This window comes from Mus caroli, chromosome 10, assembly GCF_900094665.2.
Source record: "Mus caroli chromosome 10, CAROLI_EIJ_v1.1, whole genome shotgun sequence".
Classification (NCBI taxonomy): Eukaryota; Metazoa; Chordata; class Mammalia; order Rodentia; family Muridae; genus Mus; species Mus caroli.
Genome location: NC_034579.1, coordinates 9,373,170 through 9,391,991, shown reverse-complemented (window position 1 = coordinate 9,391,991; position 18,822 = coordinate 9,373,170). Strand labels below are relative to the sequence as shown.

Genomic DNA, 18,822 nt, shown 5'->3' with positions numbered 1-18,822 from the left:
CCTAAAACTGATCCAGAGGGCATTCCTTCAGCTGCCTTCCTGGGGACTGTACTCTAGCTTGGTGGCTACAGGGAGTGACAGTCTCTTTGACCTTGGACAGGGAGATTCAGATTGATGGGTGAAGCCTCGGTAAGGAGCCAAAAATCTTCTTAGAAGTGTGCCTCTCTACCCTAGCTAGGCCATCTGGGATTGAAACCAATCTGTCAAAAGCAAACAACAAAGGCCACCTGGGTTTGGAGAGGGAAGCTTTGGCACTGGAGGTGCTGGACCTGGGCCTGTCCAGTGTTTAGTACCCTGGAGCAGATAGAGCAGGAGATCAGAGACAGAGGGTTGGTGTTAGAGTATACTCACAAGATTGACTCCTCTGACTCGTATGCAAATACCTAGGGAGGGAAAGGCACACAGGGTTATTTTAAGCCCTTATCTTAAGTTCTAAATTGCCAAAACCAAACAAACAAAAAGGGAAAGGAACCCTACCTAGAAGAGGCAAGAGGTAGGCCAGAGCAGTTGCAGGCCAAGATCTAGGAAACCGCGTTTCCTAACCTAGGTCAGCCTCCCAGGCAACAAGCTGGGACAGGGGGCAGCCAGCTGATTTCCCTAAAATGAAAATGATGAGACCTGAGGTACTTCGGAAGAGAGGTAATTCTATCCCTACAACAAAGAAAATAAATAACTTGGAACAAGATGTGTTGATTCAAAGATACTGCGGTAATGATAGGTACTTGGGATACAGACGACCTATCTGGGTCTGAGGGAAGGGGATACTGTGTTGAGACCAGTCAGATCCTCCAAGCAAATTCCAGTTTAATCTGGGGCTGCACGTCTGAGACCATTAGAACAGAGCAGAGCTGGCTAAGACAATCCTGGTGTGTAGCCACCTACCTACCTTCCCATCTGTGGTACAGAAAACCTTGGGGGGAAAACAATGGGGTAAATGCTAAAGAAAGGACCAGGCCACTATTTTGGTCCAGAAAGAACTTTCCCATGGCTTCCTTGAAACATCAACCAGCCTGGCGAACTAGAAGCCAGGCGTTAGGACTGTGAAAGGGCCATTGCCATATGCTGGTGCCTGAGGTTCACACTGGTCTCTGTGTTCTTAGCCTAGCTCCCCTTCCTTCTAAATCACAATGGCACCATCAGCGTCACTTTTTCTAACATGCTAAGGCATCCATCCCTGTCGCCGGCCTGTTTGGAATTCCTCAATAGTCTCGTTAGTTTCTGTCAATTGCAACCAAGAGACCTGTCTAATCAGAACCACTGAAGGTTGGTTCTTAATCTGGAAAGCAGTGTGTTCAGGCTTGTGTTACAGAAAGAGACCACACACAGCAGGCACTGACTACTCCCTTGGATTCATCACTGCTATACATTACAACAGGTAAACAGTAATTCCCAGTGAGGGGAAGGGGGATTGCCACCTCCACCAACGAAAAACTGCCCATGGAAAACCTAATGGAGCCTTCCTGCAGCTCCTCTGTAACACCATCGACAGAGTTTCTAATCTTCCCTGAATCACAGCCAGGAGCTCTCCCGCACACTGGGAACTGAATAGACGGGCCAAATGAGAAGCATTTAAAGAAAACAGCAGAAAATGGCAGGGATCTTAATGTGGCTCCAATTTACACGGTGATTGTGTGTGTGCTTCATGAATCACTTTTAATTCCTGCTCCTGAGACAAAAGGAGAGAATTTTACCTTGGTAAGTGCTACATAATGGGCCAATTACGTTATTCTCTCAATATAGTACGTTTGTTATGGTGCAAACACCCATCATTTCCAGTATTGTTTTAAATACTGGTAGGGAAAAGAGCTACATTGGCTAATTTTAATAATTTTCAATATTCTTCTCCAAGGATATCCAACTGCCCTCCCTTTTGCTTTAACCAATAATGGAGAAGGGAAATAGTCTTAAAGATTTATTTATTTACAATGTATATGAAGGTTTGCCTGAAATGTATATAAATGCACCATATGTGAGCCTAGTACCCACAGAGGTTAGAAGACAGCGTCAGATGTACTGGTCATTGGAAGCTGCCATATGGGTGCTGGGAACTGAGCCCTGATCCTCGGGGTTGAACAGTAAACATTCATTACTGCTGAGTACATCTTACCAATCCCAGCAAGTAATTTTTTTCTGATTTTTTATTAGGTATTTTCTTCATTTACATTTCAAATGCTATCCCAAAAGTCCCCCCATACCCTTCCCCTCCCCTGCTCTCCTACCTACCCACTCCTACTTCTTGGCCCTGGTGTTCCCCTGTACTGGGGCATATAAAGTTTGCAAGACCAAGGAGCCTCTCTTCCCAGTGATGGCCGACTAGGCCACCTTCTGCTACATATGCAGCTAGAGACACGAGCTCTGGGGGTACTGGTTAGTTCATATTGTTGTTCCACCTATAGGGTTGCAGACCCCTTTAGCTCCTTGGCTACTTTCTCTAGCTCCTCCATTGGGGGCCCTGTGTTCCATCCAATAGCTGACTGTGAGCATCCACTTCTGTGTTTGCCAGGCACTGGCATAGCCTCACAAGAGACAGCTATATTAGGGTCCTTTCAGCAAAATCTTGCTGGCGTATGCAATGGTGTCTGCATTTGGAGCCCAGAAAGTAATTTTAATGATATTCTTTAGATAGTGTTTTTAATGCAGTATCATATTTAGTGACTGAAACCAATTACAAACAGGCTTGGAAAAAATTGGTCTTACACGTGTCACCAGGCCACTCAAAGAACACAGTGCATGTTATGACAACTCCTTCTTCTGTGTAAGAGGTGGATGGCTTTAGTGTGGGCTTCAACTCAGAAAAACAAGGACAGACGCAAGACTGACCAGGGAGAGCTGAGTGGGTAGGCGACTGACAGCTTAGTGAAGGCATGTTTACTGTGCAGAGGACAGAAGATATCCAGATGACATTGAAGACAGAGGTCACATCAGGAGTGACAGCAACCTTAGAGGGATATGTAATTAAAAAGCCAGAAGAGGCACCGCTGGGGAACTGAAATGCTATGTGTGGGTAGGTAAGGAACACATGAGCTCAGGAATGTCTCTGTCACATGTCAACCTGTCACATCCCAGCCAGGGGTCAGTCCTGAAGTGTTCTCAGGTTTAGAGAGGCAATAAGCAGCACACTGAAGAACAGTTATGGGATCAGATCTCATGCCTCCTGCATTCTGCCTAACCCCCCTCCTCCCAGGCTTCCTGGGCTATGAAATGGCGACAATGATCTACCTAGTTAGAGGGCAAGCCCCTTGGCAGAGAGTTGATGTGAGAATAATTCAGTAATTGGGTGTGGTTTAGGGTCCTATGAAATCAAGGTGGCTGCACAGGATAAGACTCTTCCTCATTTTCCACTTGGGGGTGGGTAGGCAGCAATGCCAGTGAGAGGAGGAGGAGGAGGGGAGCTTTTATTCTGTATTATCAGCATATCATAGAATTAAATTATCTCAACTGCAGCTTTATCTGTCTCAAGTGATAAGTTCAAGGGTAAGTCTACAGAACTCTTAATTAAAAGCATGTTCATCTTCTTAGGGAAAATATCTACACATGGCACTCACTAAGAATCTTTTAGAAAAGAATGAAATCAGAGGCTGTCCCCAAAAGGGACATTGCGCTATGCTTTTAAATGCCTCCTCAGAGGGGCTGATGGAGGCTCACAAACTTATGAAGGCAAAAAAAAAAAGTGTTTGATAATACTCCATAAAGCAACAGCAACAGCATTGATCAGGTTCAATAGACCAATCAGGTTTTCCTAAAACGTAGTATTTGCAGTGGAAGCCTGGTTAAGTAGTTACATTCACGGGATGCACAGCGAGCTAGCTATCCCCATTCATCCAGCCACATTTACTGAGCCAAGAACTTTGCTGGGCTTGAAGATATAAAAATGAATAGGGCACAGCTGCTTTACCTCTAGCTAAAAGAATACACCTAAGCAAAAAGCTCTGGGGGATGTGTTAAGTGCTATGGTTGAGGTATGCACAAAGGGCTGGGGCCAAAGGAAGGAGCCATAAATTCTTTCTGGGAAATCCAGCATCAGGCCAGTGAGGGAAGAGAGCTAAGAAAGGGTGGGGTATTTCCTTGCGATAAACCAGAGCTCCTATTTTACCATGTTCTGAAAAGGAAGGTAGTTAATTTTAAGATTTACAAACTATTGTTACTCCAGGAGCTATCTCCGTCCACTGTCTGTCGCATTTGTTTCCGACGCACTCTGCGGACATTCTCAGCAGTTCTGGGACTAGGAAAAAAAACTCCATGATGTGTAATCATTGTATCCCTGCAATAATCACAAGACGGAATGGGTCCCCGCCATGAACTTAGATCTCAAGTTCAAAGATGTTTTGAAACAAACAAATGAAAAACAAACTTTGGAGGAGCCAGCCATGCCGTTAATGCCTCTTCTTGAAGGGAAGAAAGGAAGGGATCACCTGATTATATCATGGTTCACATTTGTCTTTCTGTCTGGGTTTTAAAAAGAGAAGGGCATGTTGAATGGCCGGCTACTTACCGTCATTCATTATGCATACCATATTCCTACTTATAGCATACTTGGGACAAAACCCCCATTGTTCATTACACACTAGCCCCAAACTTGAGTCATTCTAATGTAAGCATGAGAAATTCCCGGCTCCTTTGGGGTGAATTTCCAAATTCCTCTGTGTTAAATTGAGGTCTAATTTTTCCTGTGCCTGGTTTTCACAAGAAGGTCCATTCCACCCCATGCACTCCCTTTCAGCTGTCAATAAACAGAGGCAGTGAATTCCCCACAGCTTTACAAAGCTAGTTAGGCAGACCCATTCACTCCTTCAGGAAAACAGCGCATTGATTTCAGCCAGTTCCCAGGGTGCAGCTGGAACAAAGAGATCAAAGGCCCACCTCTCTCTCCCTCTAAAGCTTTCATTAGGCCCAGCCCAGACAAACTGCGACAGGTCTCCTTGAGACCAGGAGAGGGCCCGACAGACCACCTCATGGTTCAATTCAAATTCATCTGTTTCCTACATTCCAGTGACAGTCCAGAATGCTAACCGTGACAAAACGACACAATCGGCTGGCATAATATACTGCTCACTAGTTCATCCAAGGTCAGGGGGAGAAAACAGGCCTGGAGGAAAGTCCTAGGTTTCTAGAGCCTGCTGGGCCTCAATGGCTCCCTGACATTCCATAAATAAACTTCTCTCTCGCTCTCCCTTTCTTCTCCCATGGTATCTTTACGAATGGTGATCCACTTAACCGTCTGAAATTTCTTTTCTCCACTGAACCCAAACTCTCTGGAAACTTTCTTCCCAACTCAACAGTTGTATAGGTGTGGTGGAAGGTCCCCCGACCAGCCCCTTATCAATCCACTCCTGTGTTCCAGCAAAGCCCCTACACTGTACAAGCTACTGGTCACTTCAAGTGAAAAGTGTAATTTCTAACTTCTAGATGTTCCCGAAAGCACCGTCCCCAGGGAAGGCCACACAGCTCAGAGAAGAGTATAGTTTGTATAAATTCTGTTTGCTAAACAGAAATAGGAACAGGGGCGAAACAGTTACCTTTTTTTTTCCCTTTAACTTGGGGAATCTAGCAGGGTAGCCAGGTCCTAAATAGTGGTCTCTGTGTGAAGGAGTGTTTGCACATTTGTGGGAGTGAAGAGGGCTAGCCAGGGGCAGGATGAACCAACAGAGTCTGAAAGAAAATATGTTTTCCCAAGGGGGGTTACCTCTATTAAACAAACATAATTAAAAGGGTTTCTAAATTTGCCCTTGAATTCAGAACTGCTCCTTTGAGGCGACCTTCACCAAACCCTGTAATGAAATGTGTTCGTGTCTGTCACTCATCCTGAGTAAACAGGAGAGATGGCTTACCTTTCAAAATTCCTAAACTGAAGAGAAAATAAACAATATTGGAACTAAAGGTATGGAAAACCCACTTCTTGATGCAGAACACACCCTTCCCACATGCCAAGTTCCAAGCTTCAGTACTGTCCTAGGGCTCACCACAGATTTCCTGAGCCCTGAATTCACTGATTCTTGTCTATCTTTAACTACTACAGAGGTACCACACAGAGTAGTCAACAGCCCTCTGTGAAAGGCTTCCACTTATTTTCAAGGTTAGACAGGAATGAGCTTTAAAAAGGCCAAAGTGGTGATTGTGATAGCACACGCTGGTAATCTCAGCATTGCCCTCAGACGCTCACACTGTTGGGTCACGAGTTCAAGGCCAACCCTAGGCTCAATAACGAGAGCCTCTCTCAGAAAACTAAAGGAGGAGAAAGAGAGACAAAAGGGGAAGGGAAGAAGATGATAAAGGCAGGGAGGGGAGACAGGTGCCTGTGACAAAGACAAGTGACTGTTTTATCAAGAATGTTAAGCTAAATCTGTCCATTGACATACTTTAGGTTAAGGGGTTACACTAACATCTCTGTTTTCCTAGTCTTCTGAAATGGAGACAGAAATATCTGTCAAGAATTTCTTTACAAGGTACTGTGAAATTAGCATGCCTCCAAAGCTTGCTTCATTACAGGAAGCTGGTCTTATGAACAGCGTCACATAATTGCAGGTCACTCTGACTCAAACAAGGTTCTCTGGAAACTCGTTAAGCTCCTCTCCATCAAATTATTTTTCAGAAGCACTCATGAAATTTACTACTTTAAGAAAGCCTGTGGCAAGGGTCAAACACACCCTTGGGCTCATTTACCGATCTTTCAGAAGCATTTGCAAAGAACTTCGAGGTTACAACTTGATCTTCCTCTCGCAACTGATGGAGGCATTATGAATGTGTTTCTCAGAGAGGAGAAAATGGGCTCTAGCAAGGTGAAGAGACTTGTCAGTGTCATACAGCAGGAGGATGGAAACTCCAAGTGTTCAGTCTTTAGATCTCACACTGCTCCCATTATACACAGACGCTCTGTACCATGGGTATAATTATCCACTGAAGTCCTCTCTCCCCAACTACACTGAATAAGCAATCATGTTACTACCCTCAAAATAATTCATCTCCTAGCATTGGGGATCCACTGAAAAGGACCTTAAAAATACCAATCTATGCACCAAATAAGAAAAATAGTTTGCCCCAGGTCATAAGATATTCCTCTGGGATAAGTGAAGGCAAGATCCTGGGAAAGGGGATTTAAAAAAAAAAGGAGGGGAAACAAAAGAAATAAGTAAATATGAACTTACGAAGCTGATGGCACTCTGAACCAATCAAGCAGGAACAACCTGAAAGCAAACAAAGAGCATTCATTGACTATCACACAAGAGTTGGGTGTGTGCCTCGGTTGACGGTAATCTTGAGACTGTTGGAGATCCGAGTTCACTTTTAAGACAGCCTTGACTTAATTTCCCCCAGCATCAAGATTTTGCAAAACTGTATATTATGTTACAGATAAAATGCTGTTAATGCAATCCAGAGTCTTTTGCGATATCTCCAGTTTTATTGGATGTGTCCATTGACTTGTATACATTTATCACAGGCTCATATCACCACCAGTCGAGATATAGAGCGGGTCCACCACCACAAGGGCCCCCCACTGCCCTTTCACATCCAAGCATAACTACCACCATCGAGCTCATGCCTGCTTCAACATTAAACACGAATCCACCAATTAAGAAAGGAAAGACACCTCTCATACTCAAGAGACTACTACCAAGCTGTACATTAAAGCATGATTAAAGAATTCTCTTTTTATGCATTGGGATAAGTTTTAAAGTCTCTTTCTTCTCATAGCTATTTCAGGATAAACAACTTATTTTAAAACCCAAACGTGGACATGATCTCTTTTTTTATTATTATTAGATATTGTCTTCACTTACATTTCAAATGCTATCCCAAAAGTTCCCTATACCCTCCCCCTGCCCTGCTCCCCAACCCACTCACTCCCACTTCTTGGCCCTGGCATTCCCTGGTACTGAGGCATATAAAGTTTGCAATACCAAGGGGCCTCTCTTCCCAATGATGGCCGACTAGGCCATCTTCTGCTACATAGGACATGATCTCTTAATTTGCATTCCATATTTTCAACGTAGCTCTAACAAGAAACTTTTAGATATTTACCATAGGACCAAGTAGGTCTTTTCCACATTACTTTAATTAGCATACATATATCATGAGTGGCCCAAGAGGAAACTAAGACACTGGGAGGGTGAATAAGTTATATATAATTACACTAGCAGTGTTTGGGATCAGATAATTGCCGTCCAGGCTCAAATGTCCCTCAAGATAATCAATATTAATGACATTAAAATATGTTGTGCTATCACCACAAAGCCCCCAATTATTGCTAGATTTCACCTTAATATAGAGAAACTGAATAGGAAAAATGTCCCTGAACAATGATACGAGTGTTTTGTTCTGTTCTGTCTTGTTTTGTTTTTGTGAGACAAACTACGTTCTATAACCCAAACTGGCCTGGAATTCTCAATTATGTTGTTTCAGTCTCTCAAGTATATGCAGCACATTAACCAGACTGGAACAGTAATTTACAAAATGAAAATTGTTCTGTATTCAAACACGAAATGATGGAAAATGGTCAAAACAAAAAAACAGAGGATGGAGCACACAACAAAAAGACCCCTAATTAGAACAACAAACCAATCACATAGCCACGCTGACCCTTGAAAAATGCTCATTCATCTAGCAAAAGAGAAGATGAGAAGTGAAATTTTCAGTCGCAGACAAAAAGCTTCAAAATTAGGCTCTTTAGCCAATAGATACATCTAACAGCCTAAAGGTAATATCCAAATAATGATAATAATTTAGTAGGATACTTATCAGGACAAATTTTCTGTAGGTTTTATTATCTTAATGATATAGCATTATTACTGAAGAATAGTAGCTATTTTCTCTTGCAAAACAAAGCAACATATTTATGTATAACTGTGGCAGGTCGGCCAACTCAAGAATACTTGAGAGGCATGTAGCCAGTAAGCCACTAATATCCTGTTTCAGATACTCAGGGTGTGCTTTGTTTACAGATGTTCCCTTAATGGTCCAGGGTCAGGAGGTGGCTGAGGGAGGCAGCCTCATTATTAGCATAGGTGGCTGTGCAAATAAGTTATACATAAAAGCGTGGGGGTGGAGTGAGTTTCCCTTCCATATGAAGTTACCTATTCTTGTTCCTCATTGTAAGGGATGGCGTCAACTCTACCTTAGCCACATTTTAATCTATCAGTAGTTCTAAAATGCTTCTATTTTATTCCATTTCTAGAAGCCATTATTAGCTCATCTATTTTAACTAGACTTTAGAGTACCTCTAGGTTACTCATATGTACTTTCTTCACTGTGGGAACACATATATACACTGAACACTTTAACTCTGCCGACCTGCTCTCACCAAGACTCCAGAGACTGGAGCTCCATAATGCTCCCCCATACTGTGGTCATCCCACACATTTCTTCTCTTCCAGCTGCCCTTCCCACCCCTAAAGCTTGGACACATGTCCATCAACACCCTTGCCTCATGGATCACTGTGAAAACAAAAGCTATTGCATAAGGCATCTTACCTTCCCAACTCTAAATATACAGACTTCCCTCCCACCACAGGACAATATCTTCCTAGAACCAGAAGCCATTTCCCACCTCTCTGTCTGTTTCCATGTCCTCCCTATCCAGTAAGACACATATCCCCACTATTCAATATACTCTGGTATATCCCAACTTTAAAAGCAAACACACCTTGACCTAATAGCTCCCTACAGCTCTGCTCAACAGCTGCCCTTTCTCTGAGAAACTTCTGGAACGTTGCCACTGCCTTGCTTCCTACTCGCTTCCCAAGCTGGCTCTTCTTCGAAACACCTTATCAGAGGATAATTATTAATGCCATCATTTTAAAAGTCAGGAGGCTGTCGATTAAGAGAGATTATAAGGCTGTGAGTGAAAAACGCCTGTTTGGAGATACTCAGGAGCCCTGGTCCTTCCCAAAGCACTCAGGACAATAGACTAGGGACTTCAAGTACATATACCTCCTTCCTCTCTTACATCATCCTCCATGCAGAAAAAACACAGACTTACACCTTAGATAATCACCACTCTTCATTATTTTTATCGGAGAAAGGAATTACCCGTATGTCTGCATTAGCTATTTGTGTAACTTAATTTTCTTTGACAACCTGAAGAATTGGTGGTTCCATCTCCTTGATAAAATTCAGTCTTGGCTGAAAGGGAATAAAAATCCTTCCCAGCACCACCTTAGTAGAGCAGGCACTTGACCTTGGTCACCTGGATTCAGGGACCCTGCGCTTTGTAATAGCTCCTTTCTCTTAGTTATCCCCATTAGATGGCGATGTGATAAGGGCGCCATTCTGCCTTATAGGACCCAGTCCCATTACCTCCAAGAGATAAGAGAATTTAGAGTTGATGTAAATTCATTACAAAGCCTGAAAAACTGTTTTATCTATCACAACGGGGACTGTGAGAATTTACATTGTCAAGATAAGAGCCTCCTTTCAGGTGATCAGAGAATGTAGCTCCCCTGGGGCTAGCTCACAGCTGACTTAGCATTACAGAGCTTGGCACTGGCCTGGAGGTCACCCCACACCTTACTCTCATTTTTCCAGGCACAAAGACAACTGTGCTTCCTCAGAACTGCCATAAGGCCTGGGTGAATATAATATGACCTGCCTCTGATCTACTCTTCTTGCTGGACCTTCTCCAGCTACACAATCTCACTGAAGAGAGACGTCCCAGGATCTATGGGAGATACTAACCACTCTCGACTATGCCAGGTTCATAAAAACATGGATTCTGTCTCACAGGCATGGGCTGGGGTGGGGGGGTATTGAGGCAAGACCGGCACTTAGTTCAAGGCCAGCTTTCACTATGTGGTGAGACCCAGTTAACAGAGAATGTCTAGAAGATTGTGAAGAGCATAAGTTCACGTGATAGGGGAAGGATTAAATAAAGACTAAGCTCCTAAAAGAAGCCAGGGAGTCCCAGACAAATTCATTGAAGTCTAAGAGGAGCCACAGATATGAGACAAGAAAACTACGGCATCCATCTGAGGACCATACCACAAATGGAAAAAAAAGAAAAAAAGAAAGAAAAGAAAAGAAATGAAGGGTATGTTTTTTTGCACACATGACTGCCTGAAAACACAATATATAAATAAATACCTAAGAAGCCATCCAAGTTTGGAAGACTGTTGTGCTGCCACAGACAGAGGCCTCTCAGGTTGAAGTGTTAAAATGACCCTTGGGCCCTTGCATTTCCACTTGTAGGAAGTGAGTTAAAAAATGGTTCATCCCCAAGTGAGGTAATTTCTCTAACCCTACCTCCCACCCATGACTAAGAACAGGAAGATGCCCAAAACAATGCCCAGAGGGACTCGGGGCCCAGGAAGACACACTTTGCTTCCTTTGGGGTATCCTGTCTCAAACTTGCTGCACTTTAGTCAGTGACACTGTTAGGTATAAACTTAGGTATATATAAACAAAACCACAGGCTAGGTTTGTATCTGTATTATTTTTATAATTGAAAAGAGATGTCAGGAGTCCCTAATTTTCCTGTACATTGCGGATTTCAAAGCCTAACGCTGAATGGCATATCACTATGTTCTACAAGGCATCCTCAAGGGCTACAAGCATTGTCCATGGGCTTTTAGGAAGCAATTCTCTAGAAATGTCTCTTTAGAGCACAACAAGGCATTACCCTAAAAGCATGCGAGCAAGGCAGGCATACTTCACAGAAGGCTGGCCAAACAGTCAGCTCTCCGCCTTACACAGCTCTCAACATCTCAACCAGGAGCCATAGTAGTGGTATTGTAAACAAACAAACAAACAACCCTGAATTTACGCCTGTTAAGATACACAATGGGGAATGAGAGACAGCATTGTAAACACGTAAGCCGCTTGTCTCCATTTCAACATTTTCCACCTGTCGATGGCTTAGGTACAAACAGAACAAGTCCATCACATCTTTATGTACAACCCCAGCTAAGACTACATCTAGAGACCCCACTGGCCCAGAAGGGTTGGGCCCTATTTCAGTGGTTCCCACGATTCCTGATGCTGTGACCCTTTAATACAGTTCCCAAAGAACCACCCAAGCAGGCCCCAATTCCCTTTTCATCTACTAGGCCCAGGTGATGCTTCTGGTGGCTAGGCAGCTGCATGTCACCATTCCAAAGCAAGTGACAAATATTGGGATATTGGCAGAAACCAAACACAAAAATTTAAAAAAAAAAAAGAAAGAAAGATAGCTCAAATATTTGTTGAAAGTCAGCAAGGCAAAGATAGAAAAACCCAAAAAGTAGGGGAAACTGGGCTAAAGGTGGTGTGTGCAGTAGAGTACCCACCTAGCATTTTCAAGGTCTTGGGTTTGAATCTCAGCTCTACAAAAACAAGTAAAAAATTGAAACAATGAAATATGGAGTAAGGTGAGGTTTTTCCCATTTGTCTGAGCCCAGTGAAGAACACTGAAAACTCATCCATTAGGAACAATAAAAATTAGAAGGTAAATCTAAAGAAAGCCTGAACTGGTTAGTCCACACAATCAGCATGGTCTCAAAGCTCAGAGTCGGAGCAGCACACTGACAAGGAAGACAGAGGCACCTCTCCATGCCTGCTTTACTGTAAATATTTCTACTCAGTCATTTCATTTATTTAGCCAGGTATTTTTAGCACCAAGGCAATACAGCCTGGACAAGCAAAAGCTTTCGAATCAGTCAAACCGGTCTTGCAACTTACTAACTATAAGGTGTTGGGCAAGTTTCTTGCTCTCTTTGCTGAGTTTCTTCCCAATTGGAAACAGAGTTAACTCACTTACCTTGCAAAACCAAGCACAATTATCATGGGTATTTAATAGTGGGAGCCATTTGGCAATCATGTCTTATATGGTAAGTACCATGCAGGGCGTTTGGACAGAATCTCTAAGAACCTGACCAGCTGGAACTGACACTTAGATTTAAAAGAAAAAAGGATGATGAAACCTAACAATTTAAGCATGGATCACAAATAATAGGGTTCTGATCTAGCGAGAAGGATTATTACATAGCCTCAGACCAACCCTCAGTTTGGGTTGCAAATTAGTGGAGGTGAATATACTAAACATAGGGGGAAATGGCAAAGGGAAGAACACATCCATTAGCCCAGTAGAATCCTCTGGAACTGCTGTGAGGTGGCGACCACCTGAAGGGGGGCGAGGGGGACTCAGTCTAAGAAGCAGCAGATACGGGGAGACCAGCAAAGACAGCTGGGGGGGGGGGTGAGCAAGGAGGGACCACGGCCAGGCCAGGAACAAAGAACCTCTTTTCACAAGGACTGGGATTCAAGAATGTCATAGCAAGTGGTCATTCCTCATGATGTGAAGGGCAGGAAACTGTACAGCAAGGGAAAGTATACGGGACAACCAGGACCTAAAGCTGTGGGGCTGATGAGCATGAAAAAACTAGGAGGTGGTTACAAAGCTTAATTTTATCAATTAACTAGATTAGTGAGTCTTCCTAAATTGGTACAGGTAAGCTCATCTTCCAGTCAGCACTATAATACTGACTGACCTCTAAGTCCTCACGGACATGGATGGATTCAAACAAGCAAAATGCATTGCCTGGCATGAAGGTGCTCAAAATATTGTTGGTGAATGAATATATGGTAGAAATTCTAAACACAAAATTAAGAAATCTCAATGTATGGCTAATGTAATATAAGCTAAACTCATTTTCCCTTTGTGTAGCAGGGATTTGCCACGAAACAGGCAAGTGTTGAATTTGAGCATGCAAAAGCTAGCTATATATCTTATCAAAGACTCAGATAAAAATCACTTCCGAAAGTCTGGAAGGGTGCCCTGTCAGTTGCTAAGCTCTTGTGCAATACTCTTTTAGGAATCTATCATTCATTGTGTTCTTTGCTGTAGTCAAGGAACAATTGCTTTATGATTCATAAGTATCACACTAGAAAGTATATTAAATTCCAATCATAGATATATGCCCAAGGTTTAATTAACATGAGCTGATCTGATGACTAAGCAATAATTAGAACAAAGTAATCTATTAGATTCTTAAAAAGTCAAAGGAGAAAATAAATTGAACATGACCTAGAGGAGAGGAACGGTCATAGCCCTCACCAGTATTCTCACCACTTCACAGGAGAGAGTCCCACTTTCCGTATTTTATGGGTGGGACAATGAAGATGCTGAGAAGCTAAGCAATTGCCCAAGATTTTACTGTGCCACAAAGGGATCGAGCCAGGAAAGCCACTGGGCTCTGCAATTTAGTAGATTAGAGAGTGGGCTTTATAAAATCAGTATCTTTCATGAGTCCACAGCACTGAGCACCGGTGAGGCACAGCACTTCCATTTAATTCAGACACAAGATAAGAACATCCACAGCCACTATGGCTAAGGCTTGCTGCCCTAGCCAGTGAAAAAACACAAAGGAACAGAACAGCACATGGCCATTAGAAAAAATAACGAATAAGTGTCATTTCTGAGAATGTATAGGACTATTTACAATGGAGGAACTGGCTATTTTTAGAAACATGGAAACAAAGGGAAATATACATTGTGAGATTATAAAGATCCAGAGGGTACCTAACAAAGTGTGGATGTGTCCTCTTTAAAGGACCAGTCAGGGACATTTTTAAAAAGTCAGGCGGGGTGAATGGAATGACTAGAAGTTACAGATACGTCCATTCTTTTAAAATTAACCTATAAGTTCAAAGCTATCTCTATTTTTAAAAAACCCCAAAAGGGTCCTTCATGGAGAACTAGCACTAAAATTCTTGTAGAATTTATATAAAATTCATCACCTTATCACACCAAAAAAAAAGCAAATATGATGACATCAGTAGGTACAGAAGGCACAGGACAAGTTTGAGGTTGGGTACACATCTATAGAATCACCACTGAGCTGGCTTAGAAACATCGAGAGATCAGCCAAAAGGAGAATCCCTAGTACCTAGATACTGGTTTCTAATCCCTGTCCTCAAGTAAAGAGAATGAGAACTTGAAACACAGTCAGTTCTAAGGTGAGAGAAGGGACATGCTCATGAGTTCACAACATTATCAAAGTACCTCGAAATAGCTCCTTCAAAATGCTAATTACTTTGGTGGCTTTAACATATATCTGTAAATTATTTTAAATTCTTCTCATCTCTTGAATTTGGACTCTCTTCTAACAACAAGACTGGATAGCAGGGAAATGTGGTATAATAATGAGAAACATAACAGAAACCATGGTTTCTGCCTAACCAAACAACTACATGGTTTGGTAAACATCACTAGTTGATGTGGATACTGTGGGGCCCCAGAGAAGATACAAATTGGGAGGGTAAATACCTTGTGATATTTGACACCCGAATCTAGACCATCTACATAACTGTAAATACCTTGTGATGTTCAACACCCAAATCTAGACCATTTACATAATTGTGAAAGTACACAAATCTAAATTAAAAGGTAGTCATAACAGTAGCAGCATTACAGTTATGAAGTGACAGAAGAATACTTTTATGGTATGCATGTAGAGGACGTACACTACATGAATTGTATTAAAGGGTTGCAGCATTAGGAATGCCAATGTTAACTTATTTTTGTAAATGTATAATAGATCTATAAGACATTAACACAGGAAAGTGGGTAGAGAGTATATAGGAATGCTCTACTACCTTGGCAAATCTAAAAATTTTATAATATTATATAATTCTATAATTTTTTAATTTAATGTTTAAATTTACTTTTCCAATCTGTTTGCTTTTTCTTGCCTTACTGTATGGGCAAGAATCTCCAAAACTCATTTAACAGACATTTTAAGGCTAGGCACCCTTTATAAAATTATTTTTCTCTTTACATGTAGAATAATTATGCATTTAGGAAATCCTTCCAAAGATATACGCTACTCAAATAATGAGTGATTTGGCAAGACAATGAGACTTAATAGTGTGCAAGTCCTCTACAAAGTAATCTACAAAATAACAATAAGAGTAATCAAAGAATTTATAAAATGGATATGCAGTCTATATTCATTATTATGTCAATGGATATGTCAATGGACAATTTCCAAAAATTATTTGGTAAATCCAGTACAATAATCATAAATAAAACTGCAAAAGACTCTTAAAATGGAAATCCACAAGCTCACTCTAAAGTTTATATGCAAATGCAAAGAATTTCATTGAAAGTTATGAAAAAAATCCAAGGGTGGAAAGACAGCCCAGTGGGTAAAGTGCTTGCTTACAGCCATGAGGACTTTAGAACCCCAGTACCCACATAAAAAGTGAGGCCTGGTACCTTAGTACTGTGGAAGGAGAGACAGGCCAATGGGCAGGGCTTGCTGGCAGTCAGTCTAGCAAAGGGTGAGCTCCAGGTTCACTGATCCTGTCTCAAATACCAAGATGGAGACATATGCTGACCTCTGGCCTTCATATTTGCCCATATAAGGAAGTGTACCTGCATATAACACACACACACACACACACACACACACACACAGAAGCTACAAGACCTTACCAAGGGCTTTAGGTCTAGAAAAGTAGCCTAGTGGTGGAATGAATGCTTGTCAAATAAGCACAAGGCTCCCTTTTTAATGCCTAGTGCAAGAAAACAAAAACAAAAACAACTCACTGTAAACCACGTTAAGATCGCCTGATACTAACTTGAGAATTGAAAAGCAATCTAAGTGGAAGAGAACAAATTCAGAAATAGACCCAATTGCATGATCTTTCATTTTTCTACAAAGATTCTGTCATCATTCAATGAAAAATGGATTATTTGCAATTAATTTAGATAGTAGTGACTTGCCCACATGGAAAAAATCATCTTGATCCTGACCTAACACATACAGGAGGATCAAATAGCAATAATCACAAGTCCACTGTGAGGACTAAAAAAAAAGAAATTCAGACCTTCTCATAGAGGCCACAGGCAAATGAGATTGTAAAATCATATATGGGCAAGACACATATAAACACTATTACCTGCTCCCCACCCCCAAAACACCCTGATAAATTGGACTTCATAGAAGTAATACTGCTCATCAATTTAGGCACCACTAAAATTAGGTTGTGTGTGTAACTTGGTGACAAAACAATTTCCTAGCCCGTACCAGGCCCTAAACTCAAGCTTTAACTTACAGGCATGCACGTGGGCGCACACACACACACACACACACACGCACATGCACACGCACATGCACGCACATGCAGGCACACACATACACAAACACACACAGACACACACAGATGGGAATATGAGAGCATGTGAGGCAAATGACAAACTAAATTCCAGAGGCAAAAAAATATTTATTGACAGGCCAGATGGCACACACCTTTAATCTTAGCACTCTGGAGGCAGAGGCAGGTGGACCTCCGTGAGTTCAAAGCCAGCTAATTTAATTTACATGGGGAGTTGGCAGCATCCCAGATCTACACAGGGAAACCTTGTCTCAAAAAATAACAATTTGTAAGCAGGTACCCAGTGAGTCGCCCTTCCAGACTGTATTAGGAATTAAAATGAACAAATTTTTAAAATTAGCAAGATATGTAAGCAGGCACTTCTTCACAGAGAATCTGTGATGTCCCAGCCCCCAGAGGCAGGGGTGGGAGTTTAAAGTTGGCCTGGAATACATACTAAGTTCTAGGCCAGCAAGCACTACCCAGTATGACCTGCCCCCCCGCAAAAAAAGTAAATGCCACTCATTATAAATACGATAATGCAACAAACCTACATAAATAAATTCAACTTCTTGGGCTGTGCAGATTGTATGTCCCTTAGCATTTGATATTTTTTAAATTTGTAATATGCATAAGATATTTTTGGAGTGGGACCTAAGTGTGCATATAAAATGCACTTTATTTTTTTATTTATTTCCTTATTTGTAGGGCTGGGTATTGAACCCTGAGCCTCAGGGGTGCTATGTAAGAATGTATAGCCCCCTCAGCTAGGGGTCATATATGCTTGATGCATATCATATCTATATACTATTTTTATTCACTTGCATTTGACTGAAACTTATCATTTAAGTCCAGGTGTGGGATTTTCCACTTGTGGCATATTGGTACCCAAAAGCTTCAAAGATTCAAAAAGACTAGGCTCTAAGATTAGGGACATTCAATCTGTAACTAAGAGACACATCTCCACCAATGAGTTCCAAAAACATCAGGGGATGGAGATATACCTCAGCAGTGAAGAGCAAACAGTGCTCTTTTTCACAGCGTACCCCGCCCAGTTCCCAGTACCTACTGGTCCTTCAGCTCCAGGGCAGCATCTCCAGCTCCTGCAGGTACCTACACTTACCTTTGTGGAACGCCACAAATATATACACACATTTGCATAATTGAAAGAAAGTAAATTCATTTTTTTAAAACAAAGACAGAGCATTATAGCAATTTAATTTGTAACAGTCCAATATGGAAAATAAGTCAAATGTTCATTTTAAAAAAAAATGTCAAATGGATAAAGTGTTTGTAATGTATACTGGAGCAAATGAACTTCCCCCTAGCAGCCAGAAAGTAAATACCTTAGGCTTTGTGGGTCTGATGGTTCCATAGAGAAACGGAGTTTGGCACTGTTCCAATAAAGGTTGCTGTATGAAAATATGGAATGGGCTAGAATTGGCTAATAAGCCACAGTTTGCCAGTCCCGTGTATAAAGGGAAAACAAAGTTCTGATGAAGTATTAGATGGCTCTCAATAACACAATGTGAACCCCAAAAAAGTATATTTCTCAAGTTCATGGTGACTGAAGTCAGGACAGTCAGTGGGAGGGTGGTCCTCACTGGGAAGGGGCAGGGATGCCACACAGGCATTTCCATGAGGACATCACATCAGGCCACACCCTTTCGTCTTTGCCCTTTCCACGGTTTGTATTTGCGAGGAGCTTGTAGCTCAATTTAAAGAAAGGAGCAAGTTTGGTGGCTAGCATGTGGATCC

At 41.9% G+C, this 18,822-nt stretch overlaps 1 protein-coding gene across 9 annotated transcripts in view; it reads right to left on the bottom strand.

Annotated features, from left to right (window-relative positions):
- Positions 1 to 18,822, bottom strand: part of Plagl1 (PLAG1 like zinc finger 1) — a 39,940-nt gene that overhangs the window by 17,718 nt on the left and 3,400 nt on the right. For 8 of the 9 annotated variants that reach the window (XM_029482238.1, XM_029482245.1, XM_029482237.1 and 5 more), the window contains 2 exons: positions 7,143 to 7,181; positions 352 to 383 (listed from right to left, as the gene is read on the bottom strand). The gene's annotated coding sequence lies outside the window, so the exon portion shown is untranslated. Of the gene's footprint in view, positions 1 to 351; positions 384 to 477; positions 598 to 7,142; positions 7,182 to 18,822 lie in introns of all 9 variants that reach the window. The other variant, XM_029482242.1, reaches the window with a different exon arrangement.